The sequence below is a fragment of the Salvelinus fontinalis genome, chromosome 25 (genome assembly GCF_029448725.1).
Source record: "Salvelinus fontinalis isolate EN_2023a chromosome 25, ASM2944872v1, whole genome shotgun sequence".
In the NCBI taxonomy this organism is placed as follows: Eukaryota; Metazoa; Chordata; class Actinopteri; order Salmoniformes; family Salmonidae; genus Salvelinus; species Salvelinus fontinalis.
Window position 1 is genome coordinate 16112446 of NC_074689.1, and position 22987 is coordinate 16135432.

Below are 22987 nucleotides of genomic sequence, written 5' to 3' on the forward strand. Positions count from 1 at the left end.
ACAGATGTGGCAACGACGCAGGGGGAGGAGGGGATTAAAAGTCATTCTTCATTATTGGACGAATGAGTTTATTGCCACCATTCAGCTTTGTACTCTCTGAGGTATTAATTTGTCAGTGCGAGAAACCTCTTCCCTCAGAGGCAAAACTAGTGGCCGGTGGTTATTACACACACACACACACACACACACACACACACACACACACACACACACTGGTCACACATTACCCAATTAATATATACAGTGTCTTCAGAAAGTATTGATACACCTTTACTTATTCCACATTTTGTTGTTTTACAGCCTGAATTGAACATTTATTAAATATTTTTTTCTCTCACCTGTCTACACATATACCATAATGACAAAGTGAAAATATGCTTTTAGACATTTTTTGATAATTTATTGAAAATGAAATATAGAAATATCTCTTACATAAGTATTCATACCACTGAGTCAATACTTTGAAGAAGCATCTTTGGCAGTGATTACAGCTGTGAGTCTTTCTGGGTAAGTCTCTAAGAGCTTTCCACACCTGGATAGTGCAACATTTATCCATTATTCTTTTCAAATTTCTTCAATCTCTGTCTAATTGGTTGTTGATCATTGGTATACACCATTTTTAGGGCTTGCCATAGATTTTCAAGTAGATTTAAGTCAAAACTGTAACACTGAAACATTCACTCATTCACTCTTCTTGGTAAGCAACTCCACTGTAGATTTGGGCCGGCAGCGTAGCCTAGTGGTTAGAGCGTTGGACTAGTAACCAAAAGGTTGCAAGATCGAATCCCCGAGCTGACAAGGTACAAATCTGTTGTTCTGCCCCTGAACAAGGCAGTTAACCCACTGTTCCTAGGCCGTCATTGAAAAGAAGAATTTGTTCTTAACTAACTTGCCTAGTAAAATAAAGGTAAAAATAAAGATTTGGCCTTGTGTTTTAGGTTATTGTCCTGCTGAAAGGTGAATTCTTCTCCCAGTGTCTGGTGGAAAGTGTCTGGTTTTCGTCTAGGATTTTGCCTGTGTGCCTCCCCATTCGATTTATTTTTTATCCTGAAAAACTCCCCAGTCCATAACGATTACAATCATACCAATGATGCAGCCACCAACCACTTTGCTTGAAAATATGGAAAGTGGTACTCAGTAATACGTTTTATTGGATTTGACAAAAATGTAATTGCTTTGCCACATTTTACTTTAGTGCCTTGTTGCAAACTGGATGCATGTTTTGGAATATTTTTGTTCTGTATAGGGTTCCTTCTTTTCACTCTGTCAATTAGGTTTGTTTTGTGGAGTAACTACAATGTTGTTGGTCCATCCTCAGTTTTCTCCTATCATAGCCATTAAACTCTGTAACTGTTTTAAAGTCACCATTGGCCTCATGGTGAAATCCCTGAGCGGTTTCCTTCCTCTCTGGCAACTGAGTTAGGAAGAACACCTGTGTCTTGGTAGTGACTGGGTGTAATGATACAACATCCAAAGTGTAATTAATAACTTCACTATGCTCAAAAGGATTTTCAATGTTTGCTTTGTTTTTAACATTTTTATCTACTAATGGGTGCCCTTCTTTGTGAGGCATTGGAAAACCTCCCTGGTCTTTGTGGTTGAATTTGTGTTTGAAACTCACTGCTCAACGGAGGGACCTTACAATTATCTGTATGTGTGGGGTATAGAGATGAGGTAGTCATTCAAAAATCATGTTCAACATTATTATTGCACAGAGTGAGTTCATGCAACTTATTATGTGACTTGTCAAGGACATTTGTACTCCTGAACTTATTTAGGCATTCCATAACAAAGGGGTTGAAAACTTATTGACTCAAGACATTTCAGCTTTAGGCCTGTGACAAATAAATCTAACTTTAATAAATTTTAAATAAAACGTGTAACACAACAAAATGTGGAATAAGTCAAGGGGTGTGAATACTTTCTGAATAGCGCTACAGGGAGACAGGACGGACAGCTGATCATCCTCGCAGTGGCAGACCACGTGTAACGACACCTGCACAGGATCGGTACATCCGAACATCACACCTGCGGGACAGGTAGAGGATGGCAACAACAACTGCCCGAGTTAAACCGGGAACGCACAATCCCGCCATCAGTGCTCAGACTGTCTGCATTAGACTGAGAGAGGCTGGACTGAGGGCTTGTAGGCCTGTTGTAAGGCAGGTCCTCACCAGACATCACTGACAACAACGTCACCTATGGGCACAAACACACCGTCGCTGGACCAGACAGAATTGGCAAAAAGTGCTCTTCACTGACGAGTTGCGGTTTTGTCTCTCCAGGGGTGATTGTCGGATTCGCGTTGATCGTCGAAGTAATGAGCGTTACACCGAGGCCTGTACTCTGGAGCGGGATCGATTTACAGGTGGAGGGTCCGTCATGGTCTGGGGCGGTGTGTCACAGCATCATCGGACTGAGCTTGTTGTCATTGCAGGCAATCTCAACGCTGTGCGTTACAGGGAAGACATCCTCCTCCCTCATGTGGTACCCTTCCTGCAGGCTCATCCTGACATGACCCTCCAGCAAGACAATGCCACCAGCCATACTGCTCGTTCTGTGAGTGATTTCCTGCAAGACAGGAATGTCAGTGTTCTGCCATGGCCAGCAAATAGCCCGGATCTCAATCCCATTGAGAACGTCTAGCACCTGTTGGATCGCAGGGTGAGGGCTAGGGCCATTCCCCCCCATAAATGTCAGGGGACTTGCAGGTGCGTTGGTGGAAGAGTGGGGTAACATCTCACAGCAAGAACTGGCAAATCTGGTGCAGTCCATGAGGAGGAGATGCACTGCAGTACTTAATGCAGCTGGTGGCCACACCAGATACTGACTGTTACTTTTGATTTTGACCCCCCTTTGTTCAGGGACACATTATTCAATTTCTGTTAGTCACATGTCTGTGGATCTTGTTCAGTATATGTCTCAGTTGTTGAATCTTGTTATATTCCTACAAATATTTACACGTTTAGATTGGCTGTTGTTGTTGCTCAGGATTGTTTGATGTGAGCTTGAATACAGCAATTTGTTCCATCAATATATGTTTTATTTAAAAAGCACATGGAAGTGGGGACATGCAATAGTTACATTGCTCCAAGGATGATTGAATGGAGATTTAATTTTGTCTGCTTTAGATCACTTCAGATATACATGGCTGTTTAGCTGCATTCATGTTAGACAATTTAACACGTTTAAACATATTTTACATTGTCAAAAACTGGTTTTACTGATGGAAGACACTTAATATGATTATTGTAACAGTGTCTGTTTTCCATGATCTAGTTAACCCATAGAGTCTGAGGGTTATGAATGCCGTTTCTATTTCTTGTGTGATCTATGCATTTTGATTTAATGTATGTTTCATTCCACACTGTAAAACCAAGTGTTTAGGATCTGAACACATAACTAAACACTTTTCTATAACACCTTTTTAAACTCGTCAAGATATTTAGAATTTCAAGGAAAACGTGTCAGTGTTTAAATCGTAAACACCAGAATATGTTTATTCACTAACAATTTTTAAACACTTGGAGATGTTTATTCAGCACAAGGTGTTTAGGTTTTAAACACTAAATACTGGGGATGTCGTTTTAACCCTGTAGTGTGTAAAGCTGTATTTGCATATTTCCCAGCATGCCTTTCGAGTGAACGTGATAGATTGTTAGTGATAGAAGGCCTTATGAAATGTATAATATGTGGTCATAAAGGGTTTACTTTTAATTAAAACGCATTCACGTAGGCAATCACTTGTTGAAGGTTTCAGGAATAGAAGTTATTTAATGCAACAACCATGTCTTAGTTATAGTCTGGTTATCCTCAACATTTTGGTCTGAAAATCCTTGCTCATGGGCCACATCAGACCTGAAAGTCACAATAACCTGGTTTGTGAAGTGATTAGTAACTACTATTAGAATCCAGCCAGAGGGAGGATATCCAACCATTTGAATATTTTATCACTCACAACCTGCACTCAGAATGACTGCTAAAAAGAAACACTTAACAAGAATACCTAAACCATCTAAACTGGTCAACCATTTCAGTAACGGGTGCAATAAGTCCAACCCCTTACAGATTGGATTAGTTTAGAAAAATGTAAGTTATTTATCTTTGTTTAGTATAAGATCAATTAATCAATCAATTAATCAACTCAACAAAAAGCACGCTGGGAAATATGATATTGAGGCCTCTCCCACTCTGAGGTCACGGAAATTAACTCAAGACAGTCGACTTACACCACGCGATTGAAATGATTTCTTCAATTAAATGTCCTTTTCAATTGTGCTAAAATCACATTTTATTGGTTGCATACACATACTGTATTTAGCAGATGTTATTGTGGGTGTAGCAAAATGCTTGTCTTCTTCGCTCCAACAGTGCAGTAATATTTAACAATGCACAACAATACACACATCTAAAAGTAACAGAATGGAATTGAGAAATGTAGAAAGATAAGTCTGGAGTATAAATATGTATATGTTTTTTTTCCTCATCAATCTACACACAATACCCCATAATGACAAAACAAAAACAGGTTTTTAGAAATTGTTGCTAATTGATTAAATATAAAAAAACTGAAATCTTACATTTACATAAGTATTCAGACCCTTTACTTAGTACTTTGTTGATGCACCTTTGGCAGCAATTACAGCCTTGAGTCTTCTTGGGTATGATGCTAAAAGCTTGGCACACCTGTATTTGGACAGTTTCTCCCATTCTTCTCTGCAGATCTCAAGCTCTGTCAGATTGGATGGGAAGTGTTGCTGCACAGCTATTTTCAGGTCTCTCCAGAGAAGTTCGATCAGGTTTAAGTCCGGGCTCTGGCTGGGATACTCAAGGACATTCACAGACTTGTCTCGAAGCCACTCCTGTGTTGTCTTGGCTGTGTGCTTAGGGTTGTTGTCCTGTTGGAAGGTGAACCTTCGCCCCAGTCTGAGGTCCTGAGTGCTCTGGAGAAGGTTTTCATCAAGGATCTCTCTGTACTTTGCTCCGTTCATCTTTGCCTCGATCCTGACTAGTCTCCCAGTCCCTGTCGCTGAAAAACATCCCCAAAGCATGATTCTCCCACCACCATGCTTCACCGTAGGGATGGTGTCAGGTTTCCTCCAGACGTGACGCTTGGCATTCAGGCCAAAGAGTTCAATCTTGGTTTCATCAGACCAGAGAATCTTGTTTCTCGTGGTCTGAGACTCTTTAGGTGCCTTTTGGCAAACTCCAAGTAGGCTGTCAGTCTGGCCACTTTACCATAAAGGTCTGATTGGTGGAGTGCTGCAGAGAGGGTTGTCCTTCTGAAAGGTTCTCCCATCTCCACAGAGGAACTCTGGACCTCTGTCATAGTGACCATCAGGTTCTTGGTCACCTCCTCTAACGAAGGCTCTTCTCCACCGATTGCACAGTTTGGCCAGGCGGCCAGCCTAGGAAGAGTCTTGGGGGTTTTAAACATCTCCCATTTTAAGAATGATGTGCTCTTGGGGACCTTTAATGCTGCAGAAATGTTTTGGTACCCTTCCCCAGATCTGTGCCTCGACACAATCCGGTCTCGGAGCTCTATGGACAATTCCTTTGACCTCATTAGGGTTGCATGTTTTGGGGAATATTCAGAGGTGGAAACTCTCCGTGGCAATTAACGGGAATATATGGGAATTAACAGAAAAAATGCTAATTAAAATGAATAGCATTTAAATGTAGATGTATTTTTGCATTGGATATATTTACCATATCATATGGAGACAAACATAAACCTTTTACCTTATCATGAGTAGACATAATTGCAAATGATTAAATCCTTCCAATATAAATAAAAAAAACGCTTTAATTACGAATTGAACTTTAATTAAATGAGTTGACTCTTCACATGGGATGATTTCACTGAACAACAAAAGAAAGGCAATAATGAATGATCCCCAACGATCCATCTCATCTTCCAAAAACGTTTTCAACATACATCTGTAAAATGATAGTCTAGAAGCTAAAGCTTTGGTTGTCTTCCCTTCAGGCTTCCATGTCTTCTCCCTGGACCTGCTCAATGTCCACCTCTTGAACATCAGACACTGAGGCCTCATCTTCACTGTCACTTTCCAACCTTGTTGAGGATGGCTCGTTGGCAGCCTCAAATTTGCCCCGATGGCCACCAATCTTTCAACCCTTATATTGGTCAGCCTGTTGCGTGCTTTGGTGTGTGTGTTCCCAAACAAGGACCACCTGCACTGACCTCGTCTTTTGGATGATAGTGGAGTGAACAGGCCGTGGCTGAGGTCCTTGATAATTTTCTTGGCCTTCCTGTGACATCGGGTGCTGTAGATGTTGTGGAGGGCAGGCAGTGTACCCCCAGTGATGCATTGGGCAGACTGCACCACCCTCTGGAGATCCCTGCAGTTGCGGACGTTTCAGTTGCCGTACCAGGCGGTGATATCGCCCAACATGATGCTCTCAATGGTAAAACGTTTGTGAGGGTCTTGGGGGCCAAGCAACATTTCTTCAGCCTCCTGAGGTTAAAGAGGCGCTGTTGCACCTTCTTCACCATGCTGTCTGTGTGGGTGGACCATTTCAGATTGTCAGTCATGTGTACACGCCGAGGAACTTGAAGTTTTCCACCTTCTCCACTGCGGCCCCCGTTGATGGGGAATGGGGGGCATGCTCCCTCTGCTGTCTCCTGAAATCCACGATAAGCTCCCTCATTTTGTTGAAATTGAGGGAGAGGTTATTTTCCTGGCACTACTCCTCCAGGGCCCTTACCTCCTCCCTGTAGGCAGTCTCGTCGTTGTTGGTAATCAGGCCTACCACTGTTGTGCTGTCTGCAAACTTAATGATTGAGTTGGAGGCGTGCGTGGCCACGCTGTCATGGGTGAATAGGGAGTACAGACGTGGACTGAGCACGCACCCCTGTGGGGCCCCTGTGTTGAGGATCAGTGTAGTGGAGGTTTGTTGCCTACCTTCACCACCTGGGGACGGCCCATCAGGAAGTCTAAGACCCAGTTGCACAGGGCGAGGTTCAGACCCCCAAGCTTAATGATGAGCTTGGAGGGTTTAAAGCTGAGCTGTAGCCACTGAACAGAATTCTTACATAGGTATTCCTCTTGTCTAGATGGGATTGCATCATCCGTGGATATTGGATATGATTCTTAACTAGCCTCTCAAAGCACTTCATAATGACAGAAGTGAGTGCTACGGGGCGATAGTCATTTAGTTTAATTTCCTTCGCATTTTTGGGTGCAGGAACAATGGTGGACATTTGAAGCAATTGGGGACAGGAGTAGGTATGGTGACAGACATTCCTAACACTGATCTGAATAAAAGGCATGTAAAAGTCACATCAATTTCTGATGACTAAATGCACTCTAAAGAGGATGATGGGAAAGTAATCACTAGTTTTTATATCGGAACACTTCGGAGATATAGGTGTTCTCCTGGTTAGAAACTGACTGGGAAAAAGATGACTTATGTTTAATTTTGCATTATAAATGGCAGTGTTTAAGACTTTTAATGTTTTAAACACAGACATTTAGGTTATAAACGTGTCACATGTGTCATGGTTTTACAGTGCACTGTTCAGCATGCATTAGACTATGAGCTTTCACGCTATGATCAGATGGCAGGAGAGTAGAAAGCAGTGTGTAGGGAGGAGACCATCTCAGTTAATCCCCTTAGCTTCATTAAAACCAGATAGAATAGGATTAGAGAGCTGCATGTAAATGAACATAATTCCTGGAGAAATTGAAACAGCTCCGAGATAAATGTATCATCAGGGAGACACAAACATAATCAAAATAGAAATTCATTAAATTCCCTTTATGAAGAATCGCCTGTTTATTAGCCAGAATTACAACTTAACGACAATGTACCAATTGGTTGTACCAATAGTTTGGATTATCGTGTGTGTCTATGTTCTCTCTCTCTCTACATCCTTTTTCTTTATTTCTTTCTTACTTTCTTTCACTCTCTCTCTCTCTCCCTTTATCTTTCTCTCAAACACACACAAAGCTGAGAAGTCATTTCAGCCAGGCAAAGCTGCCCTCCTATTTTGCATTCAGCTGATTGTGATTCCTCCTCAAAGGACCCCCTACTGAGCGGAGCAGCACAATTTGATGAAATATTCAGGTTTCCTAAAAGCTAATAATGTAGGACATCAAAGATCAATGCGGGAGCCTTCATCTGCTACTGATCAGAGGGATGTAAGGCTGTCTGTGCGGTGGTGTCCTGGTCCTTAGGACTGTGTGTGGTGTCTCTGTGCGCGCGTGTGAGGTAGACCGACTTCTGACATGTGCCTTCATTAGGCCTAGCTGAGAGAGGAGAGAAGGCCCCTTGCTCCCCTAACAAACAGGAATGCTATGAATACAACTACACAGGGACATGGCTTGCATATTAAATAAATAGGCCAACTTCTATTGTCACATTTAAGTGTATACCAGAATCTCAGCTTGTAGCAATATATACAGGGTAGTAATGCAGTAACTGCATAATAAGGTTGTACAAACACAAGAAGAACATGTAGCTGCATAATAAGGTTGTACAAACACAATAAGAACATGTAGCTGCATAATAAGGTTGTACAAACACAATTAAGAACATGTAGCTGCATAATAAGGTTGTACAAACACAATAAGAACATGTAGCTGCATAATAAGGTTGTACAAGCACAATAAGAACATGTAGCTGCATAATAAGGTTGTACAAACACAAGAAGAACATGTAGCTGCATAATAAGGTTGTACAAACACAAGAAGAACATGTAGCTGCATAATAAGGTTGTACAAACACAATAAGAACATGTAGCTGCATAATAAGGTTGTACAAACACAAGAAGAACATGTAGCTGCATAATAAGGTTGTACAAACACAAGAAGAACATGTAGCTGCATAATAAGGTTGTACAAACACAATAAGAACATGTAGCTGCATAATAAGGTTGTACAAACACAATAAGAACATGTAGCTGCATAATACGGTTGTACAAACACAATAAGAACATGTAGCTGCATAATACGGTTGTACAAACACAAGAAGAACATGTAGCTGCATAATAAGGTTGTACAAACACAATAAGAACATGTAGCTGCATAATAAGGTTGTACAAACACAATTAAGAACATGTAGCTGCATAATAAGGTTGTACAAACACAATAAGAACATGTAGCTGCATAATAAGGTTGTACAAACACAATAAGAACATGTAGCTGCATAATAAGGTTGTACAAACACAAGAAGAACATGTAGCTGCATAATAAGGTTGTACAAACACAAGAAGAACATGTAGCTGCATAATAAGGTTGTACAAACACAATAAGAACATGTAGCTGCATAATAAGGTTGTACAAACACAATTAAGAACATGTAGCTGCATAATAAGGTTGTACAAACACAAGAAGACCATGTAGCTGCATAATAAGGTTGTACAAACACAATAAGAACATGTAGCTGCATAATAAGGTTGTACAAACACAATAAGAACATGTAGCTGCATAATAAGGTTGTACAAACACAATTAAGAACATGTAGCTGCATAATAAGGTTGTACAAACACAAGAAGAACATGTAGCTGCATAATAAGGTTGTACAAACACAAGAAGAACATGTAGCTGCATAATAAGGTTGTACAAACACAAGAAGAACATGTAGCTGCATAATAAGGTTGTACAAACACAAGAAGAACATGTAGCTGCATAATAAGGTTGTACAAACACAATTAAGAACATGTAGCTGCATAATAAGGTTGTACAAACACAATAAGAACATGTAGCTGCATAATAAGGTTGTACAAACACAATTAAGAACATGTAGCTGCATAATAAGGTTGTACAAACACAATAAGAACATGTAGCTGCATAATAAGGTTGTACAAACACAAGAAGAACATGTAGCTGCATAATAAGGTTGTACAAACACAATAAGAACATGTAGCTGCATAATAAGGTTGTACAAACACAATAAGAACATGTAGCTGCATAATAAGGTTGTACAAACACAAGAAGAACATGTAGCTGCATAATAAGGTTGTACAAACACAATAAGAACATGTAGCTGCATAATAAGGTTGTACAAACACAATTAAGAACATGTAGCTGCATAATAAGGTTGTACAAACACAATAAGAACATGTAGCTGCATAATAAGGTTGTACAAGCACAATAAGAACATGGCTAATTGCCAGTTACAGTATAGGCATATTCCATAGTTTCTGCTCAGCTAACCTCTTGCAATAAATGTAATAAAATTTTATACATGTGTTTAGCAGATGTAATTGCGGGTGTAGCGAAATGCTTGTGTTTCTAGCTCCAACAGTTCAGTTATATCTAACAAGTAATATCTAACAATTTCACAACAATACACACAAATCTAACAAATCTCAGTAAAGGAATGGGATTAAGAATATATAAATATTTGGACGAGCAATATAATGGCACAACACAGTATATTTATATTTCCTTAACAGTCGTGTCATTTACTCGTGTTCAGGCTATTACCGCTTGAACAACCTGGAACAAATACAATTGAGAAAGAATATAACCTCCTACATTGTGCCATTATTGATTTATATATCTGCTGTTGGTCAGTTGTACACTACAAATACATTCCATGATACTTATATTAGTTTCTTAATTTGACAATGGTACTGGTAACAGTTTGCTTAAGCAACTGTCCTTGTAGTCAGTTAGATTCTGGTCTCTCAATGTCAATGAACAATATAGAGACTGTTGTGTAGTGTACAACCAACAGCAGATATATAAGTCAATAATGGCAAAATGTAGGAGGCTATATTCTTTCTCAATTGTATTTGTTCCAGGTTGTTCCATCGGTAATAGCCTGAATACGAGTATATGACACAACTTTAATTGCTTGAGTTAACAAGGTTAGGTCCACTCCACCACCTTTAAGGTGAAGCAAATCAGAGCTGGTATATTCACCGCCTATCCCCATAAACCTTTCACCCAAAGGCTAGTGCCAGAGTATACATCTAGGCAATAACAGCAATATTGGAGTGGATATAAATTGTAAATCCTTAAATTATGATTTTCAGTGGGCTGAGTGACTTCATAGGGGTCGAGAGACCCCGCTCTTCAAAGAGCATATTTCCCCCAAAATGTCAGAGAGAATGAGGGAAGTGTAGGACTAATGGATTACGATACAATACATCCCAGCTTGTGAGAGAAGATAGATATCTCATCATCTGTATCGCTGCCTGGCGGTGATAACAGAAAGAGCGATGTTCAAGCTACATATTGTGTGGGCGGCAGATAGTCTAGCGGTTAGGAGCGTTGGGCCAGTAACCGAAAGGTTGCTGGTTCAAATCCCCCGAGCCGATTAGTTGAAAAATCTGTCTGCTAAATTATTAAAATGTTAAATGTGTGAGGGATATACAGCCAGGAAGCAGTTCTACAATGTTGATTCTTACTGAACTATACCTCTGATATTGATATTGAGGGTCCGCAATCCAAAAATATTTATATTTTTATGCTATTTAGTATTTATTCATTTATAGACAACACGAGCAAAAACAAATGTGTCAGCTTTTAGGCCACCGTCAGTGTGTATTTTAAGTGTGTATAATAAAACACATATAGTCCTCCAGTCGTTAATGGTGACACAGTGGCACACATGCAGTAGTGTCCTTATCTAGTAGTCCCTATGCCTTTAAAGGTTAAAGGTTGATTCTCTCTAGTCTATGCCCACACTGAACAGAACACTGGCTCTTTTTCACTGGTTACTGGGGTTGTTCCGCATTCCACAAGAGTGTCCACCTGTTAGCTGTGTATATAGTGCCTTTCATTCATTCCATTCTAACCCCTTACTGGTAACCCTAGTAGCACACAGGAGTCCGGGCAAGGTAAACCAACTCCACATCCTCCCTAGAGCTCCTGTGTCCCCTGGGGTAGTGGGATAGAACGGAGGGAAGAGGGACAGAGGGTTTGTGTGGGTGTGCCCTTACAGAAAAACCACATGAATTTCATGTGATAACATGTGATCGCATGTAAAAGCAACATGTGATAACATGAAACTACACATGTGGAAACATGATCTCATGTGAAATAAACTCAGCAAAAAAAAAGAAACGTCCCTTTTTCAGGACTCTGTCTTTCAAAGATCATTTGTAAAAATCCAAATAACTTCACAGATCTTCATTGTAAAGGGTTTAAACACTGTTTCCCATGCATGTTCAATGAACCATAAACAATTAATGAACATGCACCTGTGGAACGGTCGTTAAGACACTAACAGCTTACAGATGGTAGGCAATTAAGGTCGCAGTTATGAAAACTTAGGACACTAAAGAGGCCTTTCTACTGACTCTGAAAAACACCAAAAGAAAGATGCCCAGGGTCCCTGCTCATCTGCGTGAATGTGCCTTAGGCATGCTGCAAGGAGGCATGAGGACTGCCCATTTGGCATTAACGGCAGGCACTGCGACTCACCGAAGCATATCACAGCATACCTCAGCATACTGCAGGCTATACTGCAGTATGATGCAACTTTTAAATGAGGAACCACTATGTGTGTGTGTGTGTGTGTGTGGGTGTGTGTGCCACGGGGTCTCGTAAGGTCAATGTGAAGGTCAGAGTATGCCTCCGCATACACTTGAATTGCAGAGATGCTGTATATTCACATTATACACTCCCATTACACATCACACACACGCATGCACACACACACACACACACACACTTTCTCTGATCAGTGTAAAGGGAAAAACTGTCGGTCATGGGAGGAGTAGAGGGCAATATCATGCGGTGTCCCTACGCTGAAGGATGGCTGTCGTTGCCTTAAATGAAAGAGTGTGACTCTGAATGTGTGTATGTACTGCCGCCCATCGCTCATCTCCTTCCCTTTGATTTGCTCTTATTGTACTCCTTTCCTCTGCCTCTGCCTGCTAGTGTACGGCTGTACTGGGCGATGAGTGATGAACTAGCCAGTGAGCACTGTGGATGCAGCCCGGGCCTTGTTGAATAGTTATATGAATTTCAATTGCAGTTCAAGAAAACACAGAGAACTTGGGTGGACTTTGAACGACCCTTGTCAATGCCCCATCGTCGGGAGATGATGGGTATTTCTTTACTTGATTTCTTTCATTGTTGGAAACCTGGAAATCAAGGCTGAAACATTGGAGAAATTGAGAAATGTCCCTATTCAGGTTTCTCATTTTCAAACAATGACAGAATAGAATGAAATTTGTATCATTTAAGAATAGGGCATATCTTTATTTAATTTTTTTCTCACGATATTGAGACCATATTTGTTTTTGCTGCCATTTTTCAATTGATTAAATTCCTATATCCATCCCCGTGGGGCATATTTGGATGGTATTTGAAAGGCCTTCTCAGCCGTGTGGTCATAACCATTATCTTGTCAAACGACTCTCTAAGATGAAAATCGTTGTCTTGTCTTTAGCTCTGTATTGCATTAAAACCCACTCTCTTTATATTTAAATGTTTCATTTTCCATCTGGGTGTTATTGCCTCACTCCCATTTCACCCTCTGGTATGTAGGCACTTAGGAAACTTAAAACAAAACATTTGCACATTTAAAAACACACACTTCATGCCACACTCCCTCTGCAATCATTCTTAGATCTGTAATGACATTCTTGCAAAGTGTGGGAGCTAGAAAAATATCCAAATTTTTAAGTTAAGCAACGTAAAACGGGAACTGTTCTGATGGCTGCAGGGGCAGTATTGAGTAGCTTGGATGAAAGGTGCCCATAGTAAACTGCCTGCTCCTCAGTCCCAGTTGGTAATATATGCATATTATTATTCGTATTGGATAGAAAACATTCAGAACTTTCTAAAACTGTTTGAATGATGTCTGTGAGTATAACAGAACTCATATAGGAGGCAAAAACCCGAGAGAAAATCCAAACAGGAAGTTGGAATTCTGAGGTTGGTCGATTTTCAACCAAGACCCTATTGAATACACAGTGGGATATGGATGAGTTTGCACTTCCTACGGCTTCCACTAGATGTCAAGTCTGTAGAACCTTGTCTGATGCGTCTACTGTGAAGTGGGGCCAAAGGAGACAGGATTTAGTCAGGTCTATCATGCTCTGACCATGCGCGTTCACATGAGGGAGCTCTGTTCCATCGCACTTCTGAAGTCAATGTAATTCTCCGGTTGGAACTTTACTGAAGATTTATGTTAAACATTCTAAAGATTGATTCAATACATCGTTTGCATGTTTCTACTGACTGTTACGGAACTTTTTGACATTTCGTTTGCTTTTAGTGAACGCGCTTCCTGACTTTTGATTTGTTTACCAAACACGCTAACAAAAATAGCTATTTGGACATAAATGATTGACATTACCCAACAAAACAAACATTTCTTGTGGGAGTCCTGGGAGTGCATTCCGACGAAGACCAGCAAAGGTAAGTGAAGATTTATAATGTTTTTATGAGTTTTGTTGACTGCACAATTTGGTGGGTAACTGTATGGCTTCCTTTTGTGGCTGAACGCTGTTCTCAGATTATTGAATATTGTGCTTTTGCCCTAAAGCTTTTTGAAATCTGACACAGCGGTTGCATTAAGAACAAGTGTATCTTTAATTCTATGTAAAACATGTATCTTTCATCAAAGTTTATGATGAGTATTTGTTATTTGACGTGGCACTGCAATTTCTCAGGATATTTTGGAGGCATTTCTGAACATGGCGCCAAAGTAAACTGAGGTTTTTGGATATAAATATGAACTTTATCGAACAAAACATACACTGCTCAAAAAAATAAAGGGAACACTTAAACAACACAATGTAACTCCAAGTCAATCACACTTCTGTCAAATCAAACTGTCCACTTAGGAAGCAACACTGATTGACAATACATTTCACATGCTGTTGTGCAAATGGAATAGACAAAAGGTGGAAATTATAGGCAATTAGCAAGACACTCCCAATAAAGGAGTGATTCTGCACGTGGTGACCACAGACCACTTCTCAGTTCCTATGCTTCCTGGCTGATGTTTTGGTCACTTTTGAATGCTGGCGGTGCTTTCACTCTAGTGGTAGCATGAGACGGAGTCTACAACCCACACAAGTGGCTCAGGTAGTGCAGCTCATCCAGGATGGCACATCAATGCGAGCTGTGGCAAGAAATTTTGCTGTGTCTGTCAGCGTACTGTCCAGAGCATGGAGGCGCTACCAGGAGACAGGCCAGTACATCAGGAGACGTGGAGGAGGCCGTAGGAGAGCAACAACCCAGCAGCAGGACCGCTACCTCCGCCTTTGTGCAAGGAGGAGCACTGCCAGAGCCCTGCAAAATGCCCTCCAGCAGGCCACAAATGTGCATGTGTCTGCTCAAACGGTCAGAAACAGACTCCATGAGGGTGGTATGAGGGCCCGACGTCCACAGGTGGGTGTTGTGCTTACAGCCCAACACCGTGCAGGACGTTTGGCATTTGCCAGAGAACACCAAGATTGGCAAATTCGCCACTGGCGCCCTGTGCTCTTCACAGATGAAAGCAGGTTCACACTGAGCACGTGACAGAGTCTGGAGACGCCGTGGAGAACGTTCTGCTGCCTGCAACATCCTCCAGCATGACCGATTTGGCGGTGGGTCAGTCATGGTGTGGGGTGGCATTTCTTTGGGGGCCGCACAGCCCTCCATGTGCTCGCCAGAGGTAGCCTGACTGCCATTAGGTACCGAGATGAGATCCTCAGACCCCTTGTGTCACGATCGTCTATAGGAGAGAGTGAGGACCAAGGCGCAGCGCGTGAAAAAAACATCTTCTTTTATTAAGAAGAGAACAAACACAAAACGAAACCACTTTAACAAAATAACAAACAGATGAACGTGAAGCTAAGAATGAACTAGTGCATACATGCAACATAGAACATCGACATAGACAATTCCCCACAACAAACTAAAGCCTATGGCTACCTTAAATATAGCTCCCAACCAGAGACAACAGAAACCAGCTGTCTCTAATTGGGAACCCATTCAGGCAACCATAGACTTTCCTAGACAACTACACACAACATAGACACAGCTAGACAACTATACTAAACATAAACCCAACTACTCTAAATAAACCCCCTAAACCTTACAACCACCCTAGACACTACAAAACCCACATAAATTACCCATGTCACACCCTGACCTAACTAAAATAATAAAGAAAACAAAGAATACTAAGGCCAGGGCGTGACACCTTGTGAGACCATATGTTGACACATGCACATTTGTGACCTGCTGGAGGTCATTTTGCAGGGCTCTGGCAGTGCTCCTCCTTGAACAAATGCGGAGGTAGCGGTCCTGCTGCTGGGTTGTTGCCCTCCTACGGCCTCCTCCACATCTCCTGATGTACTGGCCTGTCTCCTGGTAGCGCCTCCATGCTCTGGACACTACGCTGACAGGCACAGCAAAACTTCTTGCCACAGCTCGCATTGATGTGCCATCCTGGATGAGCTGCACTACCTGAGCCACTTGTGTGGGTTGTAGACTCCGTCTCATGCTACCACTAGAGTGAAAGCACCGCCAGCATTCAAAAGTGACCAAAACATCAGCCAGGAAGCATAGAAACTGAGAAGTGGTCTGTGGTCACCACCTGCAGAATCACTCCTTTATTGGGGGTGTCTTGCTAATTGCCTATAATTTCCACCTTTTGTCTATTCCATTTGCACAACAGCATGTGAAATTTATTGTCAATCAGTGTTGGCTGCTGAGGGGAGGACGGCTCATAATAATGTCTGGAACGTTGCGAATGGAATGGCGTCAAACACATGGAAACTATGTACGATGTATTTGATATCATTCCACTGATTCCACTCCAGCCATTATCAGAAGCTCGTCCTCCCCAATAATGTGCCATTAACCTCCTGTGCTATAATCACTGAGGAATTATCATGGTCCACACACATCCACACAGTTGTGAAGAGGGCACATCTGCACCTCTTCCCCATCAGGAGGCTGAAAAGATTTGGCATGGGCCCTCAGATCCTCAAAATGTTCTACATTGTTCTATTGACTGGCTGCATCATCACTTGGTACAGCAACTGCAAGGCATCCGATCACAAGGCGCTACAGAGGGTGGTGAGTACGGCCCAGTACATCACTAGGGCCGAACTCCCTGCCATGCTGGACCACTACGCCAGGCGGGGTCAGAGGAAGGCCCAAAAAATTGTCAAAGACTCCAGCCACCCAAGCAATATCAGTGCACCAAGTCTGGAACCAACAGGACCCTCAACAGCTTCTATCCCCAAGCCATAAGACTGCGAAACAAGACTGCTAAATAGCTAATTAAATGGCTACATGGACTACCTGCATTTACCCATTTTTGCACTAACTCTCTTGCACTGACTTTATGCACACACACTGAACCAATGTTCCCTCAATTTTTGGCAGGCAATGAGCAAATTTGGGGTCTTTTGAGTGGAAAATGTGAGAATTTTGTACGACTTCCGGCGCATGTTTACAATGAACACTGAGGCTGTACCCTTACAGTTTTAGACAGTAGCCAATAGGCTATTGTGGCTATTTGATCATAATGTAGGCCTACCAACAAAACCAATGGAGCGAATCCAAGAACATTTTCACATGGAAATAGCTTTTGATTTCTATAGTATAACCTACAGTAGCCTATATGTGGTGTTCAATGCAGGCCTATTGCATGAAACTTTGAAAAACGTTTTTACATTATGAAGGGTTTGACATGAATTCATGATTTTTTTTACTTGGTCTGTGACACCATGGGTAAAATAGGTGACTGTACATTGCATTGTGTTGTATGATGCAATAAATCACTTTACAAAATCAAAGTTATTATTATTACCATACAGAGAATTAGACAATGTAGGCTAATTATCCGCCTATTTGTTTATTTGCATATTCAAGCGTGTCTCAAAATACAACACTGCCCCTTTAATTAAGACTAAAGCTTTTTACCTGACTGGTTTTTCAGACATCTTGAAATATAGCCTACAGGTGTTGTGCTCTTGTAGGAAGCAGAAACTCCACATTGCTGACCTATACTTATCTATAACTGGGCTAATAACTCGCTAACTATCAAAGAATATCAACAAATGTGCACATGCTCGGCTCTGCGCTCTGATCTGATCTGGAAGGGAAAAACGCGTTCACTCGCGGGTGATTGAAATACCGCTCGTGGGCTACCCCTGGAAATATTGCGCTGTGGCTCTGGCTTTGCCTACAACAAAATCACAGACTCAATCTGGCAAAGTTAGATTTGTTTTGGTTTGCTGCATTGAAAAAGGGTTATTTAATGTTGATTTGATCACAGGAAAAACGTTGAATAATATAGTGCAAACTAATTGGGCGAACTCAGTGAAGTTCAATCTCTTGCATTTCTGTGCAGTCCTGGAGTAGGTGCGCGGCACGCGCGCAGTTTAGAGGGAACATTGCGCTGGACTCTACCCACACACTCACACATACTTACACTGACATCCCAACACACACATACACACCCACTAAATACGCCCACACACATAGCACACATGCATACTGATTACACACACACACACACATTCACACTCACACTCACACTCACCACATACACTGCTGCTACTGTCTATCTATCCTGTTGACTAGTCCCTTTACCCCTACCTATACAGTATGTATGTAGCTACCTCAATTACCTCCATGCTACTGTTACTTGTTATTCATTTTTCACTGTGTATTTTTTCCTCATGTCACTATTTCTATTTAATTTGACGTATTATTTTTTAGCTTAAACTCTGCATTGTTGGAAAGGACCTGTAAGTAAGCATTTCACTGTTAGTCTACACATGTTGTTTACAAAGCATGTGACAAATACAATTGAATTCCTACTGTCTCTCCCTGCCTGTGATCTGACCTAGGGTCCGGAGTCTGTAGCCTGCCCACTGTGTTCAGTGGCTGTAGCTCACACAAAGCTGATCAGGTGTTAGGGCTATTGGGCTAATTGTGGGATTATTACTGACCACATAGTATGTGTAGTGTGGAGCTCACATCATCAAATCACTTACTGCTCTCTGCTGTCCTCTGCAGTTGGCAACTATTATCATCATTGGAGTCTAAATGATATTAAGAGTATTTTCCTTCACATCATGAGGAAAGAAATGTGTCGAAGATAGTGTGTTGGTGAAGTCAGTGAGAGAAGCAAGATTTGACATATTTGATTTTGTTGATTGGTGACTTGCTTGATGATTGTGTGACTTGGTTGATTTAGTGTTTCTGTTTTATTCTCACAAACGCAAAGCATTACTGGGGCGGCAGGTAGCCTAGCGGTTATAGCGTTGGGCCAATAACCGAAAGGTTGCTAGATCAAATCCCTGAGATGTCAAGGTAAAAATCTGTCGTTCTGCCCCTGAACAAGGCAGTTAACCCACTGTTCCTAGGCTGTCATTGTAAATAAGAATTTGTTCTTAACTGACATGCCTAGTTTAAAAAAAATCAAAAAATTATTATTGTGTTTAATTTGGATAATGAATGTACTTTTAAATTGTTTATTTTAATTGTTGTTTTGAATATTAACTATATTTTTCTCATTCCCCCACCACCACTCTCCCACCCCCGATAAAAAGCTAGACATTTAATTGCATGAACACTTTGACAGTTAAAGCAATTAAGGTGACAGGTGAGTGTGTTAAAAGCAGGATGTTCATTATAACCCCATACCTGTCTGTCCTGACAGCTCCTTAAATGCCTGCTGCTCCCACCCCTACCACGGCTCCACCGTGGCTCCTTTCATTTAATTTAACTCCCAGTTTCCACCATTTAGGGGGGGAAATGTGTCAATGGAACCCACGTCGGTCTGCCATTCTGTGTCAGGAAGTGCAAACAATGCCCTAAGCTTCCCAGTTCTTTGCATTCAGGTCAGCGGAATATGACTGCTGTTTCTTTCACTGAACGATTAATGGGGTTGAATTGTAGATATCCTGGTGAATTACATTACCTTGAAAACACAAGATTTTCCACGTGTTCTGTTTGCACACGTGTCTGTTGTTTATTTTGATTGGGCAATGTTTGTAGATTTGGGAAAACGTCAGTTGTTTAACGATATAATCATAGTTATTGCTGACTAATAATAGGAAGGACGAATGTAATTTTTTTTTAACATGATGGCATAATTCTCCCCTTCTCACTCCCTCTTCTCTCTCTCCATTCACCACATTTCCTGCCACTCTTGATGGAGGTGACAGAACAGAAGTGGGGGGTGAAGAGCAGGCCTACATTCCTCCCTCCCTCCCTGTGTTATGCATTGTGGGGGTATTGTGTACAGCTGTTGTATATCCCCTGGTTGATCTGAGGCAGACCTCAGCAGGACAGCATTGACAGCTGTGACGGCTCGGCTGGTAACCACTGGCACCCTGTGTGCGTGGCGTAACCTCACCTCACCTGGGTCTGGTTCTGATATGTGCTGAGAGAGAGAGAATATGGGCTGCAGGTCTAGTTTCCTTGTGTCCAGAGCCAGTCATAACTACAGCAGCTAATAACAATAATTATGTACACAGCATATGTTATTATCTACTATACTAATGTTATACTGATACTTGTACTGAACTGTAAAGAAGGCAGTGTTACTATAACTGCTGTCCATGGTGCTGATAGTGTGGCCATGAATATGGTTATGAGCCTCCGATTATCTTGTGTTTTTTCAAATGGTTTTATTGAGTACTTTAAACCATGGTTTTCTAAGGATATAGGCAGTGCCTACAGGCAGTTGCAATGTGTCAGATTTCACATAATATTACCAGGAGCTGCAGTTCGGTTCTGTGTAGTCTGTCAAAGGCTTCTATTGTCCACCTAATTGTCAGTTGACATTTCTCTTCCTGATTGTTATAGACATCAAATCAGTGGTGTGATAAGACTGGAAGGTATTATTTTCCGTATTACCTCCTCATCATGAATATGAATGCAAACGACTAATTTCACAAAGATAACGGTGAACAGCTCTGTGTGTAGTGACAAAATAATTCTTTGAGGGAAAAGCAATCATTTAAATTGCAAACCCCTTAGAGGTGTGTGGGGCTTTATTGAATTGCACATTTCTGTTGCTAGCTAATAATAATAGAAACAATGAATTAGGAGATTAGCTACCTGGCGCATATTGACGATTCATAATGTGCAGGAATCCACTCATCATACAGAGCATTCAAAGCACTGATTATTAGGAGAAGAACAAGGAAAGAAACAACACAAAGCTAATCAGCCCACGTTTTAAGAGGGGGGGGTGAGTGAGAGGGAGAGATGGGTCTATGTTGTATTAAAACTGCGTAGTGACTGTGTTCTAGAGAGTGTAACGCAGGTGCTGCCTGCTGTACCTCCTAGATAGAGGAGAGAGGAAAAGACCTCCTTAGAGAAGCTGTGTGGTGTGTAGCTCTGTGTGCCCCCGTGTATTGCTGTGACCTAGAGCGATTCTTGAACAAATAAGATTGCCTTTGTGTGTGCATTATTTTCTGTTGACATTTGCTAAGCGCTAGCCAGGGCTGCTGCTGGCCGGGGGAGATAGATAGAGGAGGGTCTATAATGTGTCTGTATCGGCCCAGGCTCTTTAATGTTAGAGAGAGAGAGGGGGGAACTTTTTCTTCACACCAACAATAATCTTTCGGAGAGGCGAGACCGTGTACTGAAGGTGCCCTCCCTCCCACAGATTTTCATTTATGTATCTGTTAGATCTCATCTTTATTAATGCCTCGATGCAATTTCACCTGGAGTGAAAACACAAAAGCTATAATGTATGTTTTTACAGGAAATGTATGCTATATTAATATTTGAGAGGGTTGCACATTCAAATAGGTCAGAAATGTGAGTATTATTTATTCTGCATTGTTTTGACGTGTGTGTGTGTATGTTTGTCGATGCCAAACCCACCACTGGTGTGCGTGACCAAAGATTTCTATTTTCATGTCATCTGACCATAGCACCGCCTGGAGTTTGATAAACGCCATTGGCACTTGGTTTGGAACCCGTGCTATCAAAATAGAGCTCTTTGGCCACGCAGACCAGGGGTGGGTTTGGTGTTGAAAAACAGAAGCATATTCATGAATGTACCTAATTATGGTGGTGGATCTTTTTTTGTTATGGGGCTATTTTGCTTCCACTGGTCTTGGGGCCCTTGTCAAGGTCAATGGCATCATGAACATTACCAAGTACCAGAACATTTTATCCAAAAACCTGGTTACCGCTGCCAGGAGAATGGCACTTGGTTACCGCTGCCAGGAGAATGGCACTTGGCTGCAAGTGGCTCTTCCAGCAAGACAATAACCCCAAGATCCACAAAGAAATTGTTAATTGTCCACAAAATCTACATCTGGACTTGAACCCCATTTGAAAACATGGTTTGAATTGAATCTGTATGGAGGAATGGTCAAAGATCCCTCACAATGTGTTATTCAATCTCCTAAAATATAGAAAAGGCTCAGTGTTGTTATCCTCGCAAGGGTAAGGTTCTTGAGTATTGAAAACAGCGGTGGCAATCATTTTTACCTCTATCTTTTCTCATTGAATTTTTGAACTTGTCAAACACAATCTCTTTCTCTGAGTATTGGTATAAATTAACACAATTCATACACAAAAATGCATACAATACAGCTCAGTATTTGTATTATTTATTTTATACGGTCTTTTTTGCTCATCTTTATCAAGGGTGCCAATAATTATGGACCCCACTGTATATATTTTTGTGTGGATGCGTGCCTCTGTGTATGTGTGTGTGTGGCTCTTCCTCTCTCCGAGATCCCTCAGTAGCCCGTCCTCCAGTATTAATCATTGACCTTCAGATTACAACATGATTCAAGCTAATTTCTCCAGAGCCTTTCAGCTCTTTGCATTTCGTGTATGTATGTCCTTCCCTCTGCCCCATTCGGCCCCATTCATTTTGCTCCGTCTCCAGTTATTCTTTGAGCTGAGATACACTGCTGCAATATCCATTATGCTATGGGCTAAAGCATAATTTATTGTCAAATGAAAAAAATGGGTCAACAGTGATGTCAGCTGATGATCAACCACCCAGGTTTAATAAAACATCTTGCTGTGGTGTGAGTGTATGTGTGCATTGCATGTGTGTGTGCACG

General features: G+C 41.5%; 1 protein-coding gene across 2 annotated transcripts in view; it reads left to right on the forward strand.

Annotated features, from left to right (window-relative positions):
- LOC129822899 (dihydropyrimidine dehydrogenase [NADP(+)]-like) overlaps nucleotides 1-22987 on the forward strand; it is a 213809-nt gene that overhangs the window by 27888 nt on the left and 162934 nt on the right. The window lies entirely within an intron of this gene.